Source organism: Cavia porcellus, unplaced genomic scaffold, assembly GCF_034190915.1.
Source record: "Cavia porcellus strain 051 isolate PalLab524CR breed Dunkin Hartley unplaced genomic scaffold, mCavPor4.1 scaffold_24, whole genome shotgun sequence".
Taxonomy (NCBI): domain Eukaryota; kingdom Metazoa; phylum Chordata; class Mammalia; order Rodentia; family Caviidae; genus Cavia; species Cavia porcellus.
The window spans coordinates 39,727,060-39,754,235 of record NW_026947507.1 but is presented as its reverse complement, the minus strand read 5'-3'; the positions used below and the strand labels follow the sequence as shown (position 1 = coordinate 39,754,235).

General features: G+C 48.5%; 1 protein-coding gene across 6 annotated transcripts in view; it reads right to left on the bottom strand.

The window, feature by feature from the left end:
* The window catches only part of Ptk2b (protein tyrosine kinase 2 beta), a 105,328-nt gene extending 78,261 nt beyond the window's left edge, over positions 1-27,067 (bottom strand). The window contains exons 1-3 of one of the 6 annotated variants that reach the window (XM_005008121.4): positions 26,890-27,043; positions 9,553-9,652; positions 2,353-2,469 (exon numbers count right to left, since the gene is read on the bottom strand). The gene's annotated coding sequence lies outside the window, so the exon portion shown is untranslated. Of the gene's footprint in view, positions 1-2,352; positions 2,470-9,552; positions 9,653-26,875 lie in introns of all 6 variants that reach the window. The other 5 variants (XM_013143438.3, XM_005008122.4, XM_023561409.2 and 2 more) reach the window with 5 other exon arrangements.
* Positions 27,068-27,176: the final 109 nt, after the last annotated feature.

Below are 27,176 nucleotides of genomic sequence, written 5' to 3'. Positions count from 1 at the left end.
TCAGACTGCCCTTCCCACTGTGCAGACCACCCAGTCAGCTCAGCAGAATGGGAACACACTCAGTGGCCCCCTCCAGACTGCCTGTCATATTACGTGTGACTGCCCTGGACAGGCATGGCAGCAAAGATGAATTTAAAGATAAGAAAATTCCCAAGGAGGGGGTGGTTGGCTCAGCAGGGTTATATCAGTAAAGGGGCCCCATGGGGAGGGTGGATGAGCAGAGAGCTGAGAGGTCTAAGCCCAGTCCATCTGAGTCCAGAGACCCAGGGACAGGCATCACTGAACACGTCGGGGGACTTAGCAGCCCTCAGGGATGCTAGGAGACCATCTCAGACACCAGAGATAGAAGGGCCCTTCTGGTCCCTGAGTACAACCTCCCAAGTCCACAGAGATGTTGCCGGCTGCCCGCGATCCCTACCTATCCACCTATGGTTCCAACCTGAATCAGAGAGAGCTAGGGCTATGCTTCTCCTGGGTTCTTCAGCCTCTAAAAGGCCAAATCCATTCAGCCCCCCAAAAGCTCCATCAGTGAGTACAAGAGGCTTTAAAGGGACTTCTACATACGAGCCATAATACTGTCTATGCCCCCCTTTCACATCTAGAGTCAGCAAAAGAGAAAGAAAGCCAGTCCTATGACACACAAGGCAGTATCAACAATGCCTTGCAGGAACATCCCATCTCTTTAGGGGCAGTGGCTGGGAAATGCTGCCCAGGGTTGGTGAGGAGCAGGCAGGCCCACTGCAGGTGCCCAGTCTGGCAGATCTGGGAGGAAATAAGCTCTCATTTCTCTCTGCTTGTGGGTTGCTAATGTCATCTACCTATATACCACACGGCCACGAGCAGACATTTGGAAATGACAGGAAACTCATGAAGTGGTTACATATCAGTTCAATGGGGCAAGAAGCATTTGGGTGGTAAGAAAATTCTTGGGGGCAGGAGAGTGTCAGAGGATTTTTAGCTGGTAGCTATTTTTTTCCTACTGTTTCATTTTGAAATAACTATAGACTCATAGGAAGTCGCACAAATAGCACACAGAGTCCTATGTACTCATGACACATCTTTCCCAAATGGCGACATCAGGTCATATAATATCAAAACTAGGACACTGATGTTGACATAATACTACGATTAGACTGCAGACTTCTATTCTCACCAGATTTGTTTGTGTGCATATCTGTGTATGCCTTTTGTGCAGAGTTCTATGCTGCTTCACCTCACGTAGATATTCATGTAACCACAACCAGAGTCAAGACACAGAACTTTTTCATCACCATGAAAGAGCTTCCTTTCTTGGGGACTTTTTTGTAGTCACACTCAGCCTTATCCTTGCAATTACTAATTTGTCCTCCATCTCTACAATATTGTGTTTTAAAGAACATTTTAAAGGAAATCATGCAGTAGATAAGCTTTTGAGATTGACTTATTTCTCACTCAGTTTAATGCCTTTGAGATACATTCAGGTTCACATGTATCAAGGGTTCCATCTTTTTTGTGAATGAGTAATACTTCAGTGTATGAGCATACTGGGCATCCACTGAAGGACCTTGTTCACATTATTAAAATTTGCTATTGACTATAGTCTTTCAGCAAGGGACCTGTTCCTGCTTCATGGCACAGAGCCTCATAATTCCCAGGGGCAGCCAGGACTGCTCTCCACTCGCAGTAACACATCTATCCAGAATGTGGAAAGGGTGTACTCTGAACTGGTTTTTCGGCTGTGGGTCATTCCTACTGATCCTTCAAGTTGCAAGTAGAATATTGGTTTTTTGAGAAGCCTTTCTGTTGATAACTATTTCTGTGACCAGATTTGTACTGCTTCCCATAAACCCTTATATCTTTTGCTTGTGCCTGGTTCTGGTCTAGGATCCACCATGGTTAGCAAGCATTTGTTCAATCAGCATGTCTTAGTTACTTTCTCATTGCTGGGACAAAATATCTGACACCCACAATTTAAAGGAGGAAAGGTTTATTTTGGCTCATAGTGCGTAGAGGTTTCAATCTATAGTCAGTCAGCTCACAGGCAGGTAGAGGATAAACAGTTCATGGCAGGGCAGGCAGGAGGCAGGAAGCAGTGAGCCTGTCTGCTTTCTTTGCCTTTTACTCTGTCTAGGTTACAAATCTATTGGTTGGTGCTATCCACACACAGAGTGGAGCTTCCCTCTTCACTAGACCCATTACCCATAACTATGCTAAACCAATCGGTACACTAATCTATTTGTCATACACCCATAACCCAGTATCACACAGGCTGATCCAGGTTCCTCCCTAAAGCCCCACCTATAAGCATATGAGGCTTTGGGGGGACAACTAGGTATAAATCATAACACAGCAGATCAACAGCAAAGTTGTCACCTCAGTTACTCTAATACAGGCCTCCATCTCCACCTGTGATCACAACATTCTTGAGGCAACACCATCCAGAGATGACTGTCAGGCAATTCATGACTTGTTGCTTGAATCACAGCACAACTGTAATGGAAAGAAAAGCACCATTGGGGCCCTCGGGCGTCTATTATAGATAATATAGTGAACACCTTCATTTATAAGTAGAATTACTGAATCAAAATACATAGAGGCAGCCAGTCATGGTTATGCACAACTCTGATCCCAGCTACTTAGGTGAATGAGGCTTCTAAGTCTGAATCCTGCCTGGGCCACTTGGCAAGATTTTACCTCGAAATAAAAATTTATAAATTTCAAAGAGCTAGAGATGTCAGTGTGGAGGTCCTGGGTTCAATCCCCAGTACTGCAAAAAAATAAAATTTTCTTAAAAGGCACTAACTTTTAGGTAGATAAATTCAATTTCCACTGTTGCAACAAATTACCACTGTTTGTTTTGCCATGCGAGGCAGCACATTCAGAAGCTCTGACATTAGGATGTGGGTATCTTTGGGAGGCTGTTATGCTACACCCAGCAACAGAGTAAGAGGATGAAAGCAATAAGTATCCTCTTGAGGACACACCTGAAACCCCAGCATTCTTGGGGGTGGGGCTTAGGCAGGAAGACTAAGTTTGAGCCCAGCTTGGGCAATGTAGAGACGTAGCAAGATTCTATCTCGAAATAAAAAAAAAAAAAAAATGAAAAAGGGCTGTGGGTGTTGTGTAATGTGAAGGCCCTGAATTCAACCTCAATGCTGCTGGGAAAAAAAAAAAAAAAAGACTGTCTTAAGCAAGTCTGGAAACTTCACAGGCAGAAATAAAAATGGCCCAAAGAACATCATTCATGCAAGACGGTTAAGCAAGGTGGTTTCTCAGTTTCAGACAAAACCTGTACAATAAAGATATTGTCCTTGACAGTTAGGGAAAACTCTGTGGGCAGATCCTCAGTAATACTCACAGCAAACAAGCAAAACACACCACTGAGCTGTGAAACCCAAGCTAGGGATGTCTTTTCAGAGTCACGGTGTCAAGCAGTGGCCTGGTGTGTCAGATGGCACCACAGGATGGTAATAACTTCAACTTTCAACCTTACTACCTGCTCTTCCTCTGAACTTTTATTCCAATCTCGGTAGTCACATTAACACTGCCAATATCCAGGAAGTTTCAGGGTCACTATTTTTCTTCTTCTTTTCTAAGTTTGCGCCACATACATCTGTAATTGTGAATCATAAACTGCCACACAACCCAGAGAAGAGTGCAAATGCATTGTAGGGGCTCAGTTGTCTCGTGCCTGGAGCGCCTTCTCCCTCCTCATCAAACAGCTTCACTCAGTGCCTTGGTGGAAACTTTCCTCCTCTCATGCCCACCTGGTACCCCAGTGAAGGCTTCCCACACAGGCTGGAATGCATTAATCAAGCTGAAGCAAACACAGTTCCCTCTCTGGCCACAGAGATTGGTCCAGAAGTAAATGCACAATCTCAGCCAAGCCCCTTAGGGCTGTTCTTTGGCATATTTTAAACTTTAGCTGGGGGAAAGAAGCTTCCTCTGTGTGAGTGACAGGGCTCTGAGGTGAGAATTTGGATACAAGTAGCAGCTAAGCTCCTCTCATTTGCATCCCAGAAAGAATAAAGCCAATGTGCAGGCGGGCAAACTCAGAGATGCTGGGCATGTTGTCTGAGTCTCTGGTCCCTGCATTCTTTGAGCTCCGCTGCTTCTGTGTCTTCCCTTAATCTGCATAAGTACCAGCAAATCCCACCTTTTGGGCTTCTGTCCTCTACCACCAAAAGAGTAGCTGGCAGAGTAAGTACTTGGCGGTAAGCAGGTGTGATGCCTTGCCTCTTCTTCCATAATAGGTCCTTCTCTGATGCTGTTTTCCCCTGCAATTGCAAAGCCATCCATAGCCCGATCTACAAGATCTCTAAGGTTTTAATGAATTCGTGCTCTCCTGCTATTCACCTCCAGCAGTGGGAAATCTCACCCCTTCCACAGATTCTGTAAAATTGCATCGTTTGGTCAAGTCTTGCCTGAGACCGCCGCTACTCTGTGGACAGAGCAAGCAGTGTGCAGTTGTGTAAGTCAGAACATGAGCGAACAAATGAGTCAAGAGTGCTGTGTCCTCACAACACAGGTCAGTGTGCAAGAGCACAAGCAGGCCAAGCTGGGCCCTTCCCATCCCATGGAAAGCGAGGGAGAAAAAAGTCCACAACAGATTGTCAAGCAAAGGCTACCGTATCCGAGGGTCTAGAAAATAGCCACATTTCCCTGGACAGAGTATGCTACCTCCAAAGCTAAGAGTGACTTTCAGGCTTGCCTTGGTGGCCTCTGTCTGCCCTTCCAACCTTATCTGGGGTATCTGACTCACCACAGCCTCTGACATTAAGGGTTCTGGCAATCCCTGGGCCTTCTGAGACTCCCTCATCACGCATGCTAAATAAATATTTGTGGAATATGTTTGGGTTGATTTAGCAAAAGTGTTTATTTTGCTAAATAAACATTTTGCAAATGAAATTTCTAGTCACTCTGAGATTAGACCAGCAGGCAGTCTGGTGAGCGTTCACTCTCTGCATTTTGAGATGACCAGGCTCAGCTAGTTTAAGGGAAAGGGGTCCCATACTTCTTATTCATTGCTTGTTTTATTTTTGTGATACCAGGGTTGAATCCAGGGCTTCTGCACTGAACTACATCCCAGTCCTTTGCATTTTTTATTTTGAAACAGGGTCTTGCTGAGTCTCTAAGTTGCCCAAGTTGGGCTGGAACTTACAGCCTTATAGCCTCAGCCTTATAGCCAGCCTCAGAGCACTGGGATTACAGACTTGTGGCACTGGACCTGGCCTTTTATTGTTCTTGTAGAGAATGTTGCTGTTTCTACTATAGAAACCAATGCTTTCAGTTTAGAATACTGTCCATCCAAATAAGCAAGGACACCTAGCCTGGCTGATAAGTGTGGGCCAGCCCAGACTCCTCCCACTCCACCCCTGAAACATGAAATATCCCTTGCTTTTGCTCCTACAGGCATTTAGAAGAGGAGAGAGAGAGCCAGGAGGCCTTTCCGGTCTTTTGTTTTGGTTTTTCTCAGCTAATATATTGTGACCTTTCCCTGGCCTTCCATGCATCAGGCATGTGCTGGAGATTACAAATTCTATAAAGGAGCAGGTGGGTGGAAAAGCGCTTTGGCAACATTCCCAGGTCTGTGTGTAACGGGGTGGAGGAGATGACACCTTACTAATTGGTGAGCACGTTGAAAGCCGGAAGAGCCAAGGACAGCAGCTCTGCAAAAACAGACAGGAGCTTGGTCAGCTGGCAGAGAGAGAGGCAGCCCCGCCGGCCAGGGGGCCCTGAGTCACCCAGCACCACGGAGCTGCTGCTGTCAGCTCTCTTCCCAGAGGAAGTGGAGCTCGCACTGCAGACTGAGTCATTATTATTGAAGAGACCCTGGAAACAAAAGCTGTAGACAGGAGCCTGTGCGGGGGATGGCGTGCCAACCGCTTTTGGCACCCTATTAGCACTGTTCCCCTGCTTCAGAGGATGGGCTATGTGGGATGCCATGGCTTAGGGAAATGAAACACAGGCTCCGCTTGTGCATTAGCCCTGGGCAGGTGGGTTTGAGGCGATGGAGCCAGGTGCGTTGTGAGATTGGCTTACGGTTGATGCTTTACAGTTAATTGCGCCCCACAGAACAAGCCTATGCTTTATTCCAAAGATAATGCTCCCGAAATTATTCTGGAAATTGTGATGTGCTGATGATTTAAAGTTTTAAATGGCAAAGACTATTTGGTGACAGGACGACACCTATATTGCAAAAGATCTCTTTAGAGATCCAGTTCTGGTCTCTTTGCATCTTCTGGGAGGTTTCCCCTGGGCAACAGTAGGTTTTCTAACAGAGGTCTAGAGAGACCCCGTGGGCATGAGTGAGTTGGAAATCATCAGCTTTGAGTTGGGACAAACTGGCTCTGTGGTGCAGCTGAACCTAAGGAAAGTCACTTTCCTGGTGTCTCACTTTTGCATTTTTGTTCAAAAAGTAAAAGAAATGCTTCAATAAGTCTAAAGGGACCACTGCTGACATCTTGGGGACTATTTCCTCCCCTGTGGAGAAAGGGATTGGACTGGGTGGTTGTCAGATCTCTCCCAGTTGAATTCTATTTGTTAATTCATACACTGCCATCAGAGCTTTATAAACTCCTTGAGTTTATAACTTGTTGCTCTATCTGTCCAGGCAGAATACAGATCAAATCCATCTCCCCATGACTCCTCAACCAGTATCTTTAGTTCTTTCATGGTTAACAGCTGACTTGGTGTGTATCTAACCTCTTGCAACTTCACTGAAAATAAAGAATTACGAGCTTCTCACTTGGAGGTTCTATTGTCCGCCTCTCCTTATCCACTATGGGCTTGGAGGGTGGCTGGCAGCCCAGTCCCCAAATGAGGACCTGCACCCCTCTTTCCAGGAGCTTTGACATCATCTTTCAAGCAGAGCTTTCAGAGCTTCCAGTGCTGCTGTTTTACCCGCTGGGCTCTTCTGCTAGAAAACTCTACAGTTGCCTGGGGGAACCTCCCAGAAGAGGACGTAAACGCCTTTGGGTTGTTTCTTCATCCTTGGCCAGACTCCCAACCTTCAAGACTCAGTAACATCCAAAGTCTGCTAGTTTCCCACACTTCTGTTTGACTTACTATAAATTACTTAGGTTCTGCACGTCAATACCTCTTGCCTCAGATATTCTCCATTTGCAAATTCAGCTCTCCTTCAGGCCACTACTAAACACAGAACCACCCTGTGGAATGAAGTCCATGACACAAGCTCAAAAAACACCTACCCAGCAGTTGCTTCCCCTATGTCTATTGACACCTTGGGCATGTTCTGACTCATCTGCTCTCCTTACTAAAAGGACAGAACAACGACATTGTGCCCAAGCCAGCAAAGGCCTCTACACTGTTGCCGAGCTAAAGTTTTAACTAGTTAATGAGCAGCCACTTTGGTCATGGGAACTCAGAAAACAGAGCGGAAGGACTGCTAGATCTGCTCTGCTGGCTACAAGATGACTCTGCCTGTGAGGGAGGATTTGGTTTTTCCACTGAGGCCATTGCTGGGCAAGTGACTGTCATATCTCAGTGACTACCATCCTCCAGTTTCAGTTTGCTACAGCTTTAGGAGTAAGGGAGTTTTAGACATCTTTGGAACTTCTCTAGGTTTTACAGTTTGTCCAAGGATCAAGTTTGTTCAGGAAAATTCTTTTCTCTCCAATGTGTAAAACATCTTAGATGATGTGTATTAGCTTCATTATGCCTTACAGCAACCCTGTACACTCAACAAGCGAGGTGCCCACAGCTCCATCCCACAGGTGAATGGAAGGAACCTGAGGGCTGCTGAGCACAGGGCCTGAGGTCAGAGGCACTAAGAGGAAGCCTCAGAGCTGATCACTGTGTCCGATGCACTGACATGCCTCCTGGGAATCCAACCAGACCCTGGCCTCGGCTTGAGGAAGAGCCCATGTGAAAGGAAGAACAAAGAGGGGGAGATGGAAAGAGGAGGAAGGAAATGGTAAAAGTTCTCCAGCTGTATGTCATCTACTTCGCTGGATTCTATTTGTTAATTCATACACTGCCATCAGAGCTTTGGGAGGCAGATATTCTGATTCTTTCAGAAAACTAAGAATTGGGTTAAAGCAACTTGACCTAAGTCATACAGGTGAGATAAAACAAAACAAAACAAAAATCCAGGGTACGCACATAAACATCTGGCCATTTTTATTCCCTCCACTACATGCCATGCAGGGATCCCTAGTGAAGTCCCAACAATCCAGTTTCTGACCACCAACAGAGAGAAGGAAGAGGACCTCAAGCCTACTTTGTGTTGGAGGTGGGGGTGCCCATAACTGGAGGGACAGAGGTCAGGGAATGACACGCTCTTTGGGGGATCTGGAGCTGTCCAGCAGCACAGAGGAGCCTCTGGAAGGCAGAGACCCTGGCAGAACAGGAAGTTGCCAGGTGGAGGCCAGGCCAGTGCCAGAGCACGGGAGAACCACTTCCAAATGGAAGAGGCAGTGGAGAATACAGTGGCCGGGGGCGGGAAACGCAGGCTGGGTGCAGGGCAGGCTGCGTGGGAGCAGAGAGGATTCTGCAAGCTGCCCTGCCTGCATCACAGGCATCCTGAGAACAAGTGCAAGCAGAGAGATCCGGCCCTTCAAGAACCACCTACCCAACCGCCCCTGCAAAGATATTACCCAATGCCAAGCAGAAGCCAAACAACAACCAATTTGGGCCCCCGGATAATGAGTACCATCTCTGGAGCCTAATGCTGGCCATCTCTGACAGTTACCTTCCTCTGGCTGCAGAGAGAAACCAGGGAACGGTTTGTATTGTCTGCAGCGCTCCATGGATGATGCTGGGAGGTGTGATCACACTTCCCTCACTGGTTGCTAAGCATATTGTTACTAGGCGACAGCGCTGAGAGATGCAGGAGGCTGAAGTCCTGGGAGGTGTGTCTGCTAAGAAGAGTTGGAAAGGGGGAAAATGTGGAGGAAAGTAGGCTCTGTTGATCATCAATCATCGATCATCGATTTTGCTTTGGTTAAGTCTTGTCTGAGGGAGGGAAAGTGGTGGAGATCACGGCAGGTTCTGCTCTCTTCATGCTGTGCTGTGGAAAAGCACTCATTGCCCTGGCATGTGCAGAAGGCATTTCCAGTGCCAGGCGATGGGGCAGTGCAGCTCAGTGAGAAGAACACCCTTCCAGCACTCACTAAGAGTCCTCCCACCACACAATGAGCCTGTGGGGACAAAACATTGCCAACAAGTGCTCAAGGCAAGAGGACCTTCTTCATGTGACAATGTTTGCAGTGGGTGACTTTGAGCAGCCCACCCCACTATCTCCAAACTCTTTGTTATCTCCCCCAGTGCAGCACAGAACAGAAAGTAAAGAATTCTATGAGGAGGGGCCAAAGATCCACACCGCCTGTTCCCTGAGCAGCGCTCCTCATTGTGTCTCTGACACACACCTCGGTCCAGGGCACCCAGGCTCGCAGCTGAGTCAGGCTCTCTTCAACTTCAGAATCAGGGGGAGCTGCCCTTGGTTACATGTTAAATGGAGTTTAAAAGATATGTGGAGAACTCGTTGCACAGCAGACCCTGCCTAAGTCATTAGACAGGGCTGAGGATGGATTTAAAAACAGAGACGCTCACCTGAGGGCTCACTTGGAAACTGAGGGAGGAGAGTGCCTCTGGAGTGGTCACTATGAGTTGCTGCAGGCCACTGTTCTGACCCAGGTGTTGTGGCTGAAAGCTAAGGAGCAGAAAAGAAGAAAGAAGAACAGGCGGGAATGAGGAACATTTGGGTGACCTCCAGTCGAGCCAGTCAAAATGCCCCTGACATTGGTGTGAGCTTCTCTTGCTTCCTCGCTATGGCCTCCAGGGCTGTGGGCTCCTAGTCTCCTCCACGGACAGAAGCCGTCTTATTAGCAAGACGCACCCTCCCATGAGTGTGTCAGGCCTGACATTGTTTTCCTTCATCTTTCAGGCTTGAAGTCACATGTAGGCCATAGAATCTCTCTGCCACTTATCTCTCTCTGGCTTTGCCCAGGTCAGTGTAGTGATTCTATATAAACAAGTTACCCAGTGGTCTGCAGAATGTGAGGTCTGCAGTCTGGGGAAGTGACCAGTGCCCTTCATGGACAGCAGAAGCCACTCAAAGCCAACTCCTGGCCCAAGGTAATCAGGTCTGGGCCACCACAGCCCACCTCAAAACCGACATTCCATCCCAGTGATGGGCAGCTGCTTGCCACTCAGGGTTGTTTGCACGTCAACACAGGCCACTCTGTCCCAAGGAGGTGGCATCTTTGTTTAAATGAGTGCAAAAGATGAAGAAGCCAGGTGTGATGGTGCATGCTGGTTAATCCCAGCCTGGGCAGCTTAGTAACTTAATGAGACCCTGCCTCAAAATTAAAAAAAAAAAAAAAAAAAGATTGGAGGTGTAGTTCTATGTGAAAGCCCTGGATTCAATCTCCAGCACACACACAAAAAAGGAGATGGAAACAGAAGTCCTCCTAGGAAGAAAGCTGGATTTGTATAGAAATTTACCCCGTGAAATCACTGCAGTTAGAAGTAGAATGTGTTCACTGCTCTACAAAAGGAGGAAGGGAGGGAGGAGACCAGGGAAGCAGTGAACGCGACACGCTCTGGTCTAACACTCCTCTTCCTCCCTCCTTTTCTCCAGGCAGATTGCAAATCATCAGTGTGCTGTCTGGTCTGTGACTTCTTGGGGCCATGGGTGAAGGGGCTGGGACTCATGCATTGCAGTGATGTGGCCAAACAAGAAGTGACAGGAGAGGGAGGGAAAGACGGTCCTGCAGTGAGTCTAGAAGCTGGAGAGGTTGTGGTGAGGCTCTGGAGCTGCCCTGGGCCATGGGGCTGGGAGACAGAGCAGGGCTGGGGCCCGACTGTACTTACATTTCTGTCTTCTAATAATGCTGCCCTGATACACAGAACCGCTAAGTGGACTGAACACTTACTATATGTAATGTACTGGCGCCAAGGGCGTCTTATACACAAATAGCTCATCTCCTTTGAATCTCTAAAAAATCTTTAAGGAAAACATTATTGCCATCAGCATTCAGCATGTAGGAAGACCAAGGATCAGAGAGGTGAGGAGGGTGTGAGGTCCGGAAGTGGAAAGGCCACCCCATAAGCTTGAGCCCTTGGTCCCAATTCCTATGGTCTGGCTCCCTGATGGACTGTGAAGAATTGCTGTGTGCAGAAAAGTGCTCCTCCTTTCTGCTTAGAAACTTACTGCTCTGTATTTAAGAGTAAAAACACCAGCTCCAACCTGGGGCTGGGGAGGGAAGTCTTGGGGAAACACAGAGAGCAGGGTGCCCCAAGAAAAAGAGCAGATGTGCTTGCTGTGATTCTGAAAAGTGAAAGATGGCATCAGCAACAGAGCCTGTGGGTTCTTTCTCTAGGCCCACAGCTTTCCCACAACACACCGTGGCGGGGAGGGGAATCTTCCTTTTTTAAGGAGAAAAGCCAGAAGCAGAGGCATGGTGGTAAGGGCAGTGGTTAATGAGTTAAGTATCAGTGGAAGGGCATTCTTGAGAACACCTCTGCGAGAAAACAGCCTGAGACCACATTTTTTGGAGAGTCCTTTCCATGACACTGCCATTGCAAAGACTGCCAGGCATGGAAACTCAGTGCAAATGCACTAGGTTCAATTCCCACCACCCAAAAAACAACCAAAAGTGAAGGGCAGTCTTTCTCTGTGATGTTTCTGGGGCCCTCCAGGGCTTCTGGGACTCATGTGGTGCCCACAGGTCAGGGGATCCCTTTGGTTTGGGGGACACCAGTGACTTTGTTAAGAGAAGAATGAGGAAAGAAGCAAGACCTAAATGAGGAGTCGGGGCTGGAGGAAGAGCTGCCCCTGGAAGTGCTGAGTGCCGAAGGGAGCAGGAGAAGGCTTGGCTATGTGTCTACAGAGCGATCTGGAAGGAAGCATTCTGGGAAGAGCCCAAGAATGAGGGAGGAAAAATATCAAAAATTTAAAAAAGAAGGATCAATCATAAAGTGAAATTCCTGAGGCTGACTTGAATGCCAAAGACAGGCATTTCTCACTGGAGGAAAACATTCCTTATACAGCTCTGGGGGTAGCAGTTTCCTGAGCGAAGAGATTAGTAACTGCCTGGGTGGTTGGGGAGCCCACCAACTCCGGCTCCAGGCTGCTTATCTCAAGGTGGGTTGGGCAGATGATGCCTCCTCTTCCCCATCCCTAGCCCTCGATACCTATGGCTTCAGAGCAGGCTAGTGGGAACCAGCATGCACAGGGCATGCCTGGCACTCAATTTCAAGGCCCTCTCTGTGGTCTTGCAGATAATGACACAATACTATCCCTCAGCACCCACTAAAGGGGCACAAGCATAAGGCCTCATCCTCAGGGTCCATAGAGTTGGGAATATCATAAAGGATACAAGGAGGCAGAAGTGCCACAGAGCCTGGGGAAGTTGGAGGTCCCCAGGGTGGAGAGGTGGAACCACTGAGGTAGAGGTAGGAATTAGCAGGTCCAGGAGAGCCCATCTTAACAGACATCACCAGGCACAAAGACAAAGGCTAGGGAAGCTGACTCAGGGATTAGGGCATTGCAGGAAGACAGAAGTGTGGCCCATGGAAAAGCTCCAGGAGAGCAGGGTGGACATCAGAACCACTTCTGGAGCTCTAAGAGCAAAACTGAGCAAAACCAAAGAAGCAGAAGCAATGGATGCCTGGGCCCAACTGCAACCAGGTACAGGAACATGTGAAAAGCTCCAGGATGAGAGGGTTGGGTACCCACCTCTGAGGAACAGAACTGGAGAGGCATTTGGTGCTCTCTGGCACACCCCCTTACTGTTTCTCAAAGCATGGTCCCTGGGTCACTAGGAACCTTTTAGAAGTACAACTCTCTGTTCCCCTCCCCAGATGCACCAGGTCAGAAACCATGGGGTTGGAGCTCAGGAACTCAAGTTTTAAAGAACATGCAAGAGACTTGATTCTGACAATTTGAGGAACACAATTTCTTGCCACGCTGGCAGATCTGAGGGCAGTGAGCAGTCAGGGAAGCAGTGGGCACTGATGCTGTTTCCCCTTGCCCATCACACAGGCTAACCCTTGGACAACCTTTCCCTGCGTGGCCACATCCCTGGCCAGAAGGCTCTGAGCCGGTGTGTGCTGCATCTCACCAGCTGATGAGATTCTGTGCACCTTGTCTTATTTGTATCCCTTAGGAGGCTCTCAGTCCCCCAGGTACCAGACACTATCTCCAGATCTGTCATCTTTCTTTAGAGACTTTCCCTAAAACCTTCCGAGATCTGCTTCCCAAGTATGAGTCAGGAATCCTGACACTTCCCAGACCAGGACGGAGGGACAAAGGGCACAGCACCAGGCTCCTGTCTTCCCACCATTCCATTCAGTAAGGCGTGTACTTGTGAAAAATAATTTTATCTCAAGAAAACATGTGCCAGGCATAGCTGGCTGGAACGGCCAAGTGCAGTGGGCGGGGGTGCTGGGGGAAGGTGGAATGGGAGCCTGGTCCTTGCCCAATCGCTCTGCCTCCACCACCGGCTCGTCTTCCTGCACATCCTATCTGCTCCAGCATCCCTGTCCAATGGTCGGTTCCAACTGTTGGGCAAAACCACATGCCCAGCCACCCCCTGCTTTCGAGGTAGTACCCTCTCTGTGGGCTCCCCACTCCTGTAGAGTAAGCACCTTCCACACCTCCTGCCAGAGGCAGGTTGCTTCTTGCTCACCTGGCCAAGCCCTGCGCTCTCCTCCCCCACCTCCCCCATGGTACACACAAGTAGTGGGGAAGGAAGCAGGAAATGGGTTCTTCCTGGGACCAGGCCCAGCACCAGCGCTTGCCATCAACTCTGGCAGCTACAAGTTCAGGTAACTGCCATGCCCAAGCCAGCAGCAGGCACTGCAGTCTGTGTCCCTGAAGGACTTCACCTCCCACTGCTGTTCGCTGGCATAGCCTGTTGACAGCCCTTGGCCATGCCCCAGAATGCCCGTCTGCAAGTCTCTCAGCCAGAGCTTCTCTGTGCTTGACACAAGAGCTCCGTTGGCCAGGAGCCAGCATCTCCTCATCTCCAAAACAAAAATCTGACTCTGTTCCCTGCTCAAAACCTCTCACAGCTATACGTCCTACTCCCACATATCCCATGGCTCCCAGCTGCTTGAGAATAAAGTCCAATGCCAAGTCACCATCTACAGAGGCCCTCTGCATCCGGCCAGTAATAATCCCGCCATGGTCCTGCTAGGCACATCCCTCAGAACTGTTCACAGCCTCCCAAATGGGCCGCAGTCTCTAGTGCCTTCTTACCTTTTACGTAAGCTGAAAAGCATTTCACTTCCCTCTTTTCTGCCTTGTACGCTTTGATCCATTCTCCAAAACTCTTCTCATCATCACATCATTTGTGAAACCTTCCTAACTTCCCTTTGGTAATGTTACAGGGTGGCCTTCCTGGCATTTGCACCATTCTCGGGCAGCCTGTTTGGTTTTTCACATGACTGTATGCACTGCTATTTCATCCTGAGGATAGGATATAGTTCCTTGTTCACCTCGGATCCCCACTGCTTAGCATAGAATCTGGCCCATAGTAAATGCAGTCAGCCCTTCACATCCACCAGGCATTTGTTCCATGACTAGGAAATCCATGGATGCTGAAGCCCCTTATCTAAGATGGCATGGGATCTGCAAATTTGCATGCCTGCATACATCCTCCTGTGTATGAAGTAGAATTGAAAAACATGAAAAAGTTTTAATTTACAAAGTTTTTACAGTAAAAGACACTGCCACGAATCCCTCTCGAAATTCTCTCTCTCATTTTAAATGATCTCTGCATTACTTATAATCCTAATACATATCAGTTCCATGTAAACAGTCATCATGCTGCATTATTAAAGGAACAGAGATAAGAAAACGAAGCCTAAACGTGTTCAGCATAATGCAAGCACCATCGGCCCAGCTCTGTCTGCTGTTGGTTAAACTGGCAAATGAAGAACTGGCAGGAACAAAGGGTTCACTGTACCATGCAATCAGCTTCAGATTCACCATATCAAAGCCACCAATGCCACACTCTTGAAGAAGGAAGCATGATGTCAGGGAAGAAGAAGGGATCTTTCCATGCAGATGTTCAAGACCAAGAGAAGCACCACCCTGAGGACAGGGTAAAACTCAGTCCTAACAGCATGGAAGGAAGTGGATTAAAACTGTATGGGAAGGATCTGGGTGCCCCTCTGATACACACAGCCCTGAAACCCTAATTCTAAACCCACAAGTCACCATTAGAAAAGGAAGGGGTCCTGGCCCCGTCCCCAGTGCCTTTTGCTCCCTGCTCCCTAGCCATCTTCTTCCAGAGTGAATGTCACAGCACTGTCTGTCTGCACTGCCACAAAGCTCATCTATTGAGTAAGAGAGACCATCACTCCTTCCCCCTCCAGGATCTGAGCCTTAAAAAGTCATCTCACAAGCACTGGCCCACGTCTGTCACTTCTTCTCCGTCTGCCCACAACTTCCTTCCTTATCTTCTTGCCTGATGTTCTTCCTCTTTCCTCTGCACACTCTCGCTCCAGACTCCGTGGTTCCTTTGCTAGCTCACAGATGTCTCTTTGGAGCAGGACCAAAGGGGAAGATGAGGAGGGAGTCTCTGTGGAATCTGGTGGTGAATCATGGTGACTGGTCTTGGAGATCACCAAGGTTATCCCACCAGAAGAGGAAAAAGGACAAAGACCTGGGGCAGCAGGAACTGAGAGTCCTCCTGCTGGTAAGAAGGGCAGTGAAGAATGGGGCCTGAACTCCAGGACAGCTTTGCGTTGCGTCATTTCTCTAAAGGTCCTGCCGCAGTGACACAGAATCCACCATCATTGTGCTCAATCTTAGAGCTGCTTAACCGCATCCAGAAATTGGACTGCCTTAGGCTCCCTCTCAGTTAAAGGAATGTGATAGACACACACCAGGCAACAGAAAATGGTGAACTTTCCAACCTGTAATCAGAAATCCATTTTGCAAGTTGTTTTATCTATGGCTCTGGGAATGCAAATCAAAGGCCAATGCCGGTTTTTCTAAACAGGAATTAGAAAATCCTGAATAAAAAGAGGAAGCCTGGTGTGTCTACTTAGTTCACTAGCTTGCATTGGTTCTCTTAGCTCATTCATTCACTAGTCCATTAGTCCACTCATCCATCCAGCCATTCATTCATCCACCTATTTATTTTTAAATGTCACATATGCTGAGATACAAGGTGAAGGTCCCTCCCTGACAGAATTATCTCTCTGAAAGGAAGAATTTTGGCAGGTATGGTGATGCACACTTGTAATCTCAGCAGTTGGGCAGCTGAAGCAGGAGGACTGCTATAAATTCAAGGGTAGCCTGGGCTATGTAGCCAGTTTAAAACCAGCCTGAACTATACACTGAGACCCTGCCTCAAAAAAAAAAAAAAAAAGAGGGGTTATGTATCCAAGCCCTCAAAGAGCTTTCATTTTATGATTTATTCTTTCAATTACCTCATTTAAAACAAAAATCAATAGTTTGGGGAAAATATTAACCTAAAACTATTTGAGTGGTTGTGTTAGTTTTGTATCCTTACAAAGGTCACTTGAACTGGGTTTTTTGAGAAGCAACAAGGATACTATGATATAGATCTACTGATGGCACAGCCTCACAAAACCATGTTGTGTGTGTGTGTGTGTGTCTGTCTGTCTGTCTGTCTGTGTGCCTGCTTGTAGGACTGAGAACTAAACCCAGGGCTTCATGCTTGCTGGCAAGCACTCTGCCACTGAATAACATCCCCAGACCCAAAACCAAGTATTGAACATTGTAAAAAAATCTTTTTTTCAAAGCAATGAATTAAATGATTATATTGAAGAAATTAAAAAATACTTTCTGAAGGACTAAAATAGATGTTTTCTAAAGAAATACAAGTATCAAATGCTTATGTGAAAAGATACTCAATATCATTAGTCATCAGGGAAATGCAAGTGGAAACCACAATGAGATACTACTTCATCTCCACTCACGTGGCTAAAATCAAAATTACGGGCAATAACAAGTGTTGACAAGAACACAGAGAAAGTGGAACCATCACACACTGCTGTACTGCTGCTTGCATGGAAAATGATACCAATGTTGTGGAAAACAGTTTGGCAATATTAAAAATGTTAAACATAGAGTTATTACATGACCCAGCAATTCCAGTCATAAATTTAGAGACAAGGGAAATGAAAATACGCATCTGCATAAAAATTTGCACATGAATGTTCATAGCATGATAGTATGATGGTTAAACAACATGAATGTTTATCAACTAATGAACAGACACATGCAGTGTGGCGTAGCTATATGGTGGAATATTAGTCATCAATAAAAAGGGAGGAAGTACTGACAGATACTCCGGCACACAGGAAACCTGACTACATGCTATGTGAAAGAAGCCACTCACAGAAGGTCTTATTATTATATGACTCCATTTACATGGAATGTTAGGAAAAGGCACACTCATAAAAATAGAAAGCATACTAGTGCTGCCAGAGAACAGAGGGAGGAGAACACAGGGAGTGCTGGTAATGATACGGGGTTTCTGGAATGATGAATTACCCCGTGGTTAGTGGTGGAGATAGTTGCAAAACTGTGAATATAGTAAAAACCACTGAGTTATACATTTTGCAACAGAAAATTTTGTGGTATGTGCATTATATCCCAAGAAAGACAATAATAGAACATGAACTCCTTCTGAGTTGATAAGAAGTAGCCAACGGGGGTGATGGCACAGGCAGGATCCAGAGAAGAGCTGGCAGGAAGATCCAGGTGACGCAAGGGACAGTGCTGATGTACAAGGAGGATTAACACTATTCCAAGGGCTCCTAACAGGCAGGAGTGGAAAAAGGCAGTATTTTGGAGTTCATGCATTATTTTATGTAGTATACGACTTAAAATGTGTGTCACTAAAATAATGTATTAAATACTATCCTTAAAAGTTCACATATTCAAATTAGCTTTTAAGGAGGCTCTCCTTTCTGGGCGACGGGGATGCCTTATGCTCAGCCACACGCTGTGCACATCCACCGCCAACTGTGTGAGAGGCACCAGCCTGTGTCCTTGGAATGTGACACAGCTCCCAGAACACGATGGTCCTGTCCACCACAGGGCCTCCAGCCTCTCTAGTGTGAGCTACAGAGGGGCTCGAGTTTCAGATCTTGCTTACAAAAGGTCTGTGAAGCTGATAATAGCATCCTGAAAAGTCTGTCTTAATCTTCTGAGTTGCAGAGTTCTTGCACAATCAATGAATGCTACAGACTTTCTTCCCATGAATATAAGCAAGTGCTCAGAGGTGAAGATTATGCAGTTTCTTTCCAAGAGTTCATGTGTACAGTCCCACAAATGCACATAAGGCTTCCAGCAATGTAAATAACCCCACCAAGGCACACAAGTCTCTAGAAATGTACACAACCTTAACAAGCTACACAAGCCCTCCAAAAATGTGTATGGCTCCCAACAATGTGTGTGAACCCCAATAATGCACTGAACCTCAACAATATATACAACCTCCCTGCAATGCATACAACACCCCCAACAAGGTGTACCTTGTTGTACCACCCCAAGGTATACATTCTCCTACAGTCTAAACTGCCCCCAATAATGTATATAATATCCCCAACAAGGTATACCAGTCTTTTAGCAATGTATGCAACCCCCCAATAATGTATACAACCCTCTAAAATGCATATAACATCCCAGTAATACACACAGCTTCTCAATAGTGTACCCAGTCCCCTCACAATGTACACATCACCACAGCAATGCACACTACCCCCAATACACACACCTGCTGCACCCCAGGCTAGAACTGGAATCCCTACTTCAAGGAAACTCTTCTCTGAGACCCCTCCTACCTACTTTATTTCTCCAGCTTTCATTACACACACACACACACACACACACACACACACACACACACACAGACAGACAGTGAGCACCTTACTGAACCAGAGATCTGGAATGGATTCAGATGATCTGGCCCCTGGAGAACATTTGACTCCTGAGAGCCACAGAGAGGACAGTGAGGGTCCCACAGGCACCTGCCTTCTCTATTTCAACCCTGAAGAGGTAGGTCTGCATTAACCTGATTGATATGTTGTGCTTCCACGTAAGACATACTTTGGAGAATGTTTTCCTCCATTAAAGTGTCTCTGACCTCTTTCTAGAAAAGGTTTGGTCAAGGACCCACCCAAAAGCTTGCAGCAGGCAATGAAGCAGCCCCAGGGATCCCTTGTCCCAGGGCACACATCCTTGGGTGTCCCCTGGATTTGAACACTGGCTGGGAGTTGAGGGTCCAGCACATAGGTAAGGAAGTATCTTTTGAGAGTAAGATAAAGAAGGGTGACTGGGCCCAGAGACCACACCAGAGGAATAACAAAGGCTCTCTGAAATGAGAGGAGCTAACACACACCAAGAGTTCTCGCCTCTTGTGCCTGAAGGCATGGAAAGCTCAGAGTCCAGTGAGTCCGCAACTGAAATGTCTGTGCTGTCTGCAAGGTTGAAGTCCAGGTCACTAAAACCGTCAATCCCCTGCCCTGTGAGTATCTCTCCTGTGTCGGAAATGTGGTCTCACCCTGTGTGGGGATTCCTGAGCTCCACCTCTGATTCCTCACTACTTTCTAGGCAGGAAATCTCTGCCTTTGAGCAAGGCTGGGAAGGCCTCCTGACCCTGAAGGAGAATTCAAGAGGCTCGGGCTGTAGGCCATGTGCTATGACACCCAGGGCAGGGAATGAGGAAGAGCCTGTCTGTGCCTGGCTCAGGTGAGCCAGTCATGAGTGTGCAGGGAAAGACAGGTCACATTTCTCCAGCTCTGGGAAATGCAATCTTCTAGCCTAGGAACTTGAGAGCTCCAGGGAGGAGAACGGAAATAAAAAGTAACCTGCTCTGGAGGAGTTCAGCCTCAGATTGAGGTGCCAAATTCTGGGAGATCAGAGGACGCAAAGGAGCCGAGGTCATGGTGGGGTACTCCTTGCAGGAGTACACAGAACTAGGGGCTTCAAAGGAGGACAGGGCTGGTGTTCTAAACAAGATGTGAGACTCAGCAGAGAGTGAATAGGCTTCAATGAGCAGAGCAGGCTGGCTGGGATGTAGAGGGCTCCCTTTGGAAGAGGACACTGGGTTAGAACAGTTGATCATGATCAGATTAAGGAGGACACGGAATCATGAATTTAGGGGTTCTGCATTTGCCTATAGGTACTTGAGGAACTTCCAAGGGATTGGAAGAAGAGAAATCCTGAAGCTCTGGGCTCCAGGTGGGGCCAGCAAAAGGAAAAGAAGGAATAAGAGGTGTGAAGAAAGAGCCTGTGAGTTTTAGTGATGAGCAAAACAGAGAAATGCAAAAGCAGGCCCGAGGGAAGGGGATGAAGCCGCGCAGTTTCCAGCCTGGCTATGCGGGAGGACAATGGCTGCCCGGAGAGGGAGGCCTGGGCAGGCCGGGAGGGGACGGTTTGGCCAGAAAAACGCAGAGCTTAGCTTCTCAGCTGCAGGATTTAGGAAGGGACTCTTGGGAGTACAGGCCAAAACAAAGAGGGTGGACTCGGGGACACAGGGTCCAGGAATCCTCTACATCCAGGGGCTAGATAAGAGCTGGCAGGTCCATTCCCAGAAAATGCCACAGGGAGTTTCTCACCTAGCCGGGTAAGGGACGCATGGCAGAGAGTGGTAAGGAGAACAGTGAATTATAGTCATAACCTAAACCAACTGGTGCTCCCACAGGTTCTACCATTGTCAGATCTGCTGAAGAACCAGTTTCAGCTCCAAGAAAGTAGAAACCTCCAGCTGATGCACAGATTCTCTCCAGGACCCCGAGGCATCCAAATCACACAGATTATTCAAACGCATGGGCTGAACTATTTGAAAGACTCCTGCCCATGCAAATTCAAACACTTTTCTCCAACCCGCTTGACAGCCTGCTGCCTCAATCTGATCACAGCTGCTTCACCCAGGTCACCGGCTTTCCAGTGAAGTCCCACAGCTTTCCCAATAATGTCGAGGCCTTGTCTTACTTTCCACCCTTCTATTGCCCCTTGCTGCCCTTCATTCCACCCAAAGTGAGTCACTCAAACCAGGCCTTCCACCTCTCTGCTTTTATTTACACTGTTCTTTGACCACAGATACCATCCCCAATTCCCATGCTGATCCTATCTGTCTTTTCAGAGCTTTCAAATGTCAGCTCCTCTAGGAAACACTGTCACATGTCCTAGCCAAAATCAGCCTCGCTGTCCTCTATGCTCTGTCATAGCACTCATGGGCACTACAAGTCACTCATCCTCCTGCTTTACCTCCCTTGGCAGCCTGAGAGGTTGCTGCAGCATCCTTTAGATTTGGAGGGAAAAGACGGTACCCAGACAGCATAAAGCTTGGGGAAGGAGCAAATACATTCCACAATGTCTGGATGGGTTCTAAGTGAGGGGCCACCATTCAGTAGAGTCAACACTCAGACTGTATCTTCCTGACCCCAAGCTATTCACTTTCCCTGGAACAAGGCCTGTGATGTTTCACGGGGCCCAGTTAGACAAGTTACGTATTTTTCTTAAGGACCCTGTCAGAGAGGCAGGGCTACTTCTGAAAATGATGCAAAAAAGGGAGGCTTGGAAGAGTGGAGACCTCCTCAAGACCACACAGCAGGCAGGTGGAAGAATCTGAGCCCCACACCTCCTGACCTGGACCCTCTCTCCATTTATCCAGGCTGGAGTGATGCCTAAGCCCAGGCTGTTGCTGTGCTGAGCTAGGAGCATGGGAGTCAGGGGTTGTAGCAAGCCCCTAATAAATGCCTCAAGTGACACAGCACACAAGTGACAGCTCTGTGTGCCAGAGCTATGTCTAGGTGCCAAGGTGGAGCGATGGATAAGGATGCTAGGAAAGTCAGCACCTGGAAACCTGCAGGAACCCAGTGGTGGAAAGGTTAGTGAGCTGAGTCCTGAGGCTGAGCAAGAAGGTTCAGCACCATGTCCTCCCAGAGAACCAAGAGAGGCTTTGGGTGCCGAAGGTGGGGAGGTGACAAACTGTGCTAATTTAGAAACTGGACAATTGTTGCTTTATGTGGCCAGGACTACAGTGGGGACCTTTCTCCCACAGATGAGACAGGAACCCAAACTCAGAGTGGATTTCCAGCAGGCCTGAGAGGAGACCCTCACTCCCTCCACTGATTGGGGAGTCACAGAGTCAGGTGCAAGCCCCTCAGTGAGGGAACAGTAAAGGGGACTGCCCTAGGCATTGCTGGAAGGACAGTAGGACATGAGTGCAGAATTACACCCATCCCAAGGTCTGCCTACACGGTGATGAACCTATGGCACACTTGCCAAAGCAGGCTGTTTGTATCATCGAAAGCTCTAAGAGAAGGTCTAGATGCTGGACTCCTTGGAATGCTCTGCCTTTGCTGAATAAGCTTGCCAGATTCTGTGTGGGTGGATCTCAAAATGCAAAAAGGAAGGGATAGAACCTGCGATGGGGAAAACATTAGCAAACTTCAGCCAAGATGAAATATCCTTTCCTGGATATTGGTGGTTGAGGACCGTAACCACATTGACTGGAAGCCTTAGGGTTAGGGTTAGCCCCATCCCCATAGCACTGGGGGAAAGAAAGGATTGCAGAAGACCCAGAACCTAGAGTGGCATCCACCAGAGCCCCCTTGGATGGTCTCTAGAAAACAAAACTCTACAGTTGTACCAATCGGCCCATTGCATCTAGGTAGGAAGTGCATCTGCCTGCCCAGCCTGGAGCCTGTTCTCTTGATCAAACTGTCATCGTGAATAATAATTATGCCTCGGGAAACAGCAGAGTGACTCAAAATGCTGACCTGCCCCCCCCCCCGTCAAAGCTTTGCACACACAGTATGCAGAGGCCCACAAAAGTTGAGCCACCATTTCTCTCCCTCCTCTTACCTCTCTGAAGTGCCTGGGGTCACCGAGCAGAGGGTGGAAGTGGGCACTGCTGTACTGACTTGGTGCATGTGATGAAGCAGCACTCAGGAACAGAGTCTTTGCATTTTAGAAAGTGGCCTCAAGTCTCAGGAATAAAACATGGGGCTTCTCAAAAGCTCAGCTTTAGCCCTAAATGTCAAAAGCAGGGAGAGTAGACCCTTATTCGGAACCTATTGTGTGTCAGTCATTAGACTGAGTGTTTTACGTTGTACATAATAGAGATCAGTAAAGTATCAGGCTACAAGATGTCACAATGTTGGAATAACAATTCCATACTCATTGGTACAGGTCCACAGCCCAAAAGCCCTGCCTCCTCCACCCCCTACGCTCAGTGATCCAGCAAACAATGGGGTGATCCTGGCACAGCAGGGGCCACCCCATCCTGCTCAGGGTGCTCAGGGTGGCTAGCATCATTCTATTCATATGTTGAACATTACTTCAGTGCACACCATCTGATGCCCCCTGACTAAGGTCCTGTTACCACCCCATCTTACAGATGAGAAAGCCTAGGCTGAGCATCTGATCTGCCCGAGGCCACACAGAGAGACCCAGGGCTGGAGCTGGAGCCCAGGCATGCGGATTCTCACTAAACCTGGCTTTGGCAATCTGACCACTTGGGCAAAAAAATGCATGTTAGTGTTGGTAGTACCATGCTCTTGTTCCTTTGCCCTGAAACTGGTCCAAACTACAAGAAACGCCTGATCCGCAAGCCAGCAAATCAGTCTTCCCATGCCTGTTGAAATTGAGTCTCTGCTCCCATTGCTCCCCAGGTGACCACCTTAAAGTCCCAGTCACTGTGTGGGACAAAGACACAGAGTCTCAAGACATATGGCTCCAGGGGCAAAGGATGGTAATGGCTGAATGTTGCAGGAAAGAGCTGATTCCCTGAAGATCTAAGAGCTGGGCACAGTTGAATCTAGGATAAGGAGGTCCATCTTGGCTAGTTTATGGTAAGAAAGATGCCTCCTGAAAGACCTGCATGATCCGCAAACCACACCCACATCCATGATTGCTGTATGTGGAATGTTATTTCCCTCAAGAACCAGCAACAGTCCTATAGCTAAATTCAAAGGATACAAGGATTAGCCCAGGGACACAATCACCTTCTATGCAGGACCCATCACAGCTCTGACCACACAAGTGTGCCCTGCACATCTCATTAGAAGGTCTCATCAGTGAGCACCCCTAACTGTCATGGCATACGGCCCCTCTGAATACTGCTGATAAAGGCTGCTCTAAGGAACTAGAGACAAAACACTTATCGCTGGGCAAAGGGGTGGTGAGATTCACCACACTGGAAAGAGGGACCATTTATAGCTCAGCAGTTGCTACAAAGGAAACACACTTTCCATTTCCTCTTTCTCACCACAAATTCTTAACTCCCTCCAGGTTCTTTGTCGAAGGCCTCTAATTTGTCCTTACAAAGGCTCTCATTTAAGTCAAAATGTGGTTCACGAGGCACCTTTCCTTCATCTTTCCGCGAGCTCCGTTTTTCTGATGAGGAACTCCTTAACACAACTAAGAATAATGAAAGCCTAATTTCATGGTACATTTGTCATATCAGGCGCCGTGCTAGGAGTTCTGTGTGGATTCTGCTTTCATGTACTCATTCATTCGCATTTCCTTTCAGTTCATGGAACTTGGAACCACTCCCCCTTTGCCGACCCGCCACCCTCCAGCACGGGGAAAGGTACAAGAGGCCCTGCAAAAATCATTCTGCCCCTCTTCCTGTCTGCGGTGGGCTAAGCGCATTCTTTCCCTAGAAGTAGAAATCAGCCCCTCCACAGACTTCCCCTGAGACTTCTGAGTGCTCAATAAATGCAGACAGCAATAACTGAACCCCAAGCGCGCTGTGGACGCTGTTCTAATCACCCTCGGCGAAGGTGTAATTACAACACGTACCACTTTTACCTCAACACTCATGAGCAATTTCCATACACCGGCATACATCCTCATAGACCTCCCAGCCACACGGTCAGTAAGATCTGAGGCGCAGAGAAGCTACCGGGTGGACACGGATTTGAATCCAGACCCACTGGGCTCTAAAGCCTAATTTCTTTCTGAGGTACCATCCTCCTGCAGCTCCTGTGTACATGACTGAGGAATGAATGTTTTTTAATTATCAATCAGAGGAGCCTCGAAGAAGATTGCTTAACAAGATAAATATGTTCCAGGATTGGCACCAGGACAGTTTCTAGCCTTGCCTTCCGGGCAAAGTGTCAACCTCCACTTTCTCCTAGAGCAGGGTTTCCAGGTAGATATGAGACATCCGGTTAAATTTGGATTCCAGATAAACAGTGAACGGTTTTTAAGTCTGTCCCAAATATTGCATGGGCCATTCCTGTACTGAAAAAAAATATTCAATTATGCTTATTTGCAATTTAAATCTGAGTGTCCCAGGTTTTTATTTGCCAAACCTGGCAACTCCATCCTGAAGTTAGACAGGTGGGCCCTCTGCCTAGCTCCAGGATCCAAGCTTTGCTCCAAGAGGAGTTGACATGGCAGGCTGAGCACCACTCCCAGGCCCTGGGTGAACTGACACTTTCGTCCCCTTTCCCCTGGCCCCTGTGTTCAAGGCTCCCAGCTACTTCCAGTTTACTGGATGCACCGAGCTGCCCACCGCCCTCTGCAGCTTTTAGCCTCTGGTATTCTGCACTTTCTGCCTGGTGCTATCTTCCCCTTCTTTCCTTTGCCAGACTAATTCCTATTGATCCTTCAGTTTTCCAAATACAGCTACTTCTGCCCAGAAAGCCCTCTGGCCATCTGTGGCCAGGCTGGCTCTGCCCGTTGCCCTGGAGCACTGGGCCTCCTTCCGAGAGGCTGAGTTGGACTCAGCCTCCCTGCACCTAGCATGAGCACAGGCTGCAGGTAGGAGGAGGGCAGTCAGTGAATGAAGGCAGGGTGTCCCGCCAAAGTTGGTCCTCTGGATGTGACTACTTCTGTCCACCCTCCCACCCTGAGTCACGTTTTCTCTGAGGCACCCTCTCCCCGCCCCCACCCCTCAGCATCTGTGAAAGGCAAGCTCCGCTGGGTGTAGGGCAGCAGGAGCTCTTCAGGTGAGCAGAGAGCAATCTGTGCTTGGCACAACTTCCAGGGACTCCTTACCCTGTCCGTGCCATGGGTTCTGCCTCAGTGGGCTTCAGTCTGGCTGCCGCCCTGCTTAAAGCCTCTGGCTTCCTAGTCCTGGCTCAGGCCAAAACCTGGCCCCTTAACAGAGTATGTGGGGTCTCACTCCCAGTTTGGGGGTGTGGGGACCTGCTGCTGTCAGATGGCTGAGGGTTAGGGCAGGTGGCCGGGGCTGATGAGCCTCAGAACAACCCCCATATGCTCCGAGTTCACCCACCCAAAGCTTTGCCCACGCACAACCTGGCAGCAGGAGCAGAGCAGCACAGGACTTAACCCTTGCGGGCATCCAGACGTCAGCTTTCAAACAGCGCTAACTTTAATGCCCAGCACACTCAAATAAACATAAACACACACACAGATACACACACACACACACACACACACACACACACACACACACACACAGCTGGGCTGCGATCCCCTGGCAGAGACCCCAGTTTGGGGATTCAGGACAAGCCTTCTCCTCCCCCGAGCATGCCATAGGTGGAGGAACTGGATGGGGTGGGGGAGTGTGACCTCAGGGGGTGCTCAAGGGCAAAGGGAGAATGGGGTAGGGGTGGGCAGGGCGGAGGTCTGGGGCAGAAGCCAAAGTTGGACTCCGGAGCAAAGCCCAGCTGGGTGAGCGGCTCTCTGACCTGACCTTTGGAGACTCTTTCTGTGCCTTCGCGTGTGGCCCCAGCCACCCAGGGCAGACTATGTGAAGAGGACAAAAAGGGGGAAACACCCTTTCTTCGCAAATGAACTCCAAAAATAGAACCCCTTCCCCTGCGGACGCGAGCGAGCTCCGGGCTTGCTCTGCTCGGATTTTCCGGCTCGGTGGCTTGTTTTCCAGGAAGTCCTGGGCGGGTCCAGGTATCCCGAAAGCCGGAACAACTGCCCCCTCCAACCCCTTCCACCTTGTCAAACCTCCAAGTCCTGACCTCCGCTGGGCTGCGAATCGGAGAGGGAACTCAGCGGGCGGGAGCGCGGACGCCGGAGACGACTCCTAGGGCTCGGCCAGGTGAGTCCCGGCTGCGCAGGTACCGGCGCCGGCGCTGGGCGGCTTGGGCAGCGGCTGAGTAACAGGGCTGACAGGTTGGTGCTTTCCCCCTCCTCCTCCTCCTCCTAGTCGTTAACCACACCCCTGCCGCTCTCCTCGCTACTTCCTTTAAGGGTGGGGTGTGCTGTGTGTGTGCCGGCTCCAGCCTCTTACCATAAACTCTGAAAT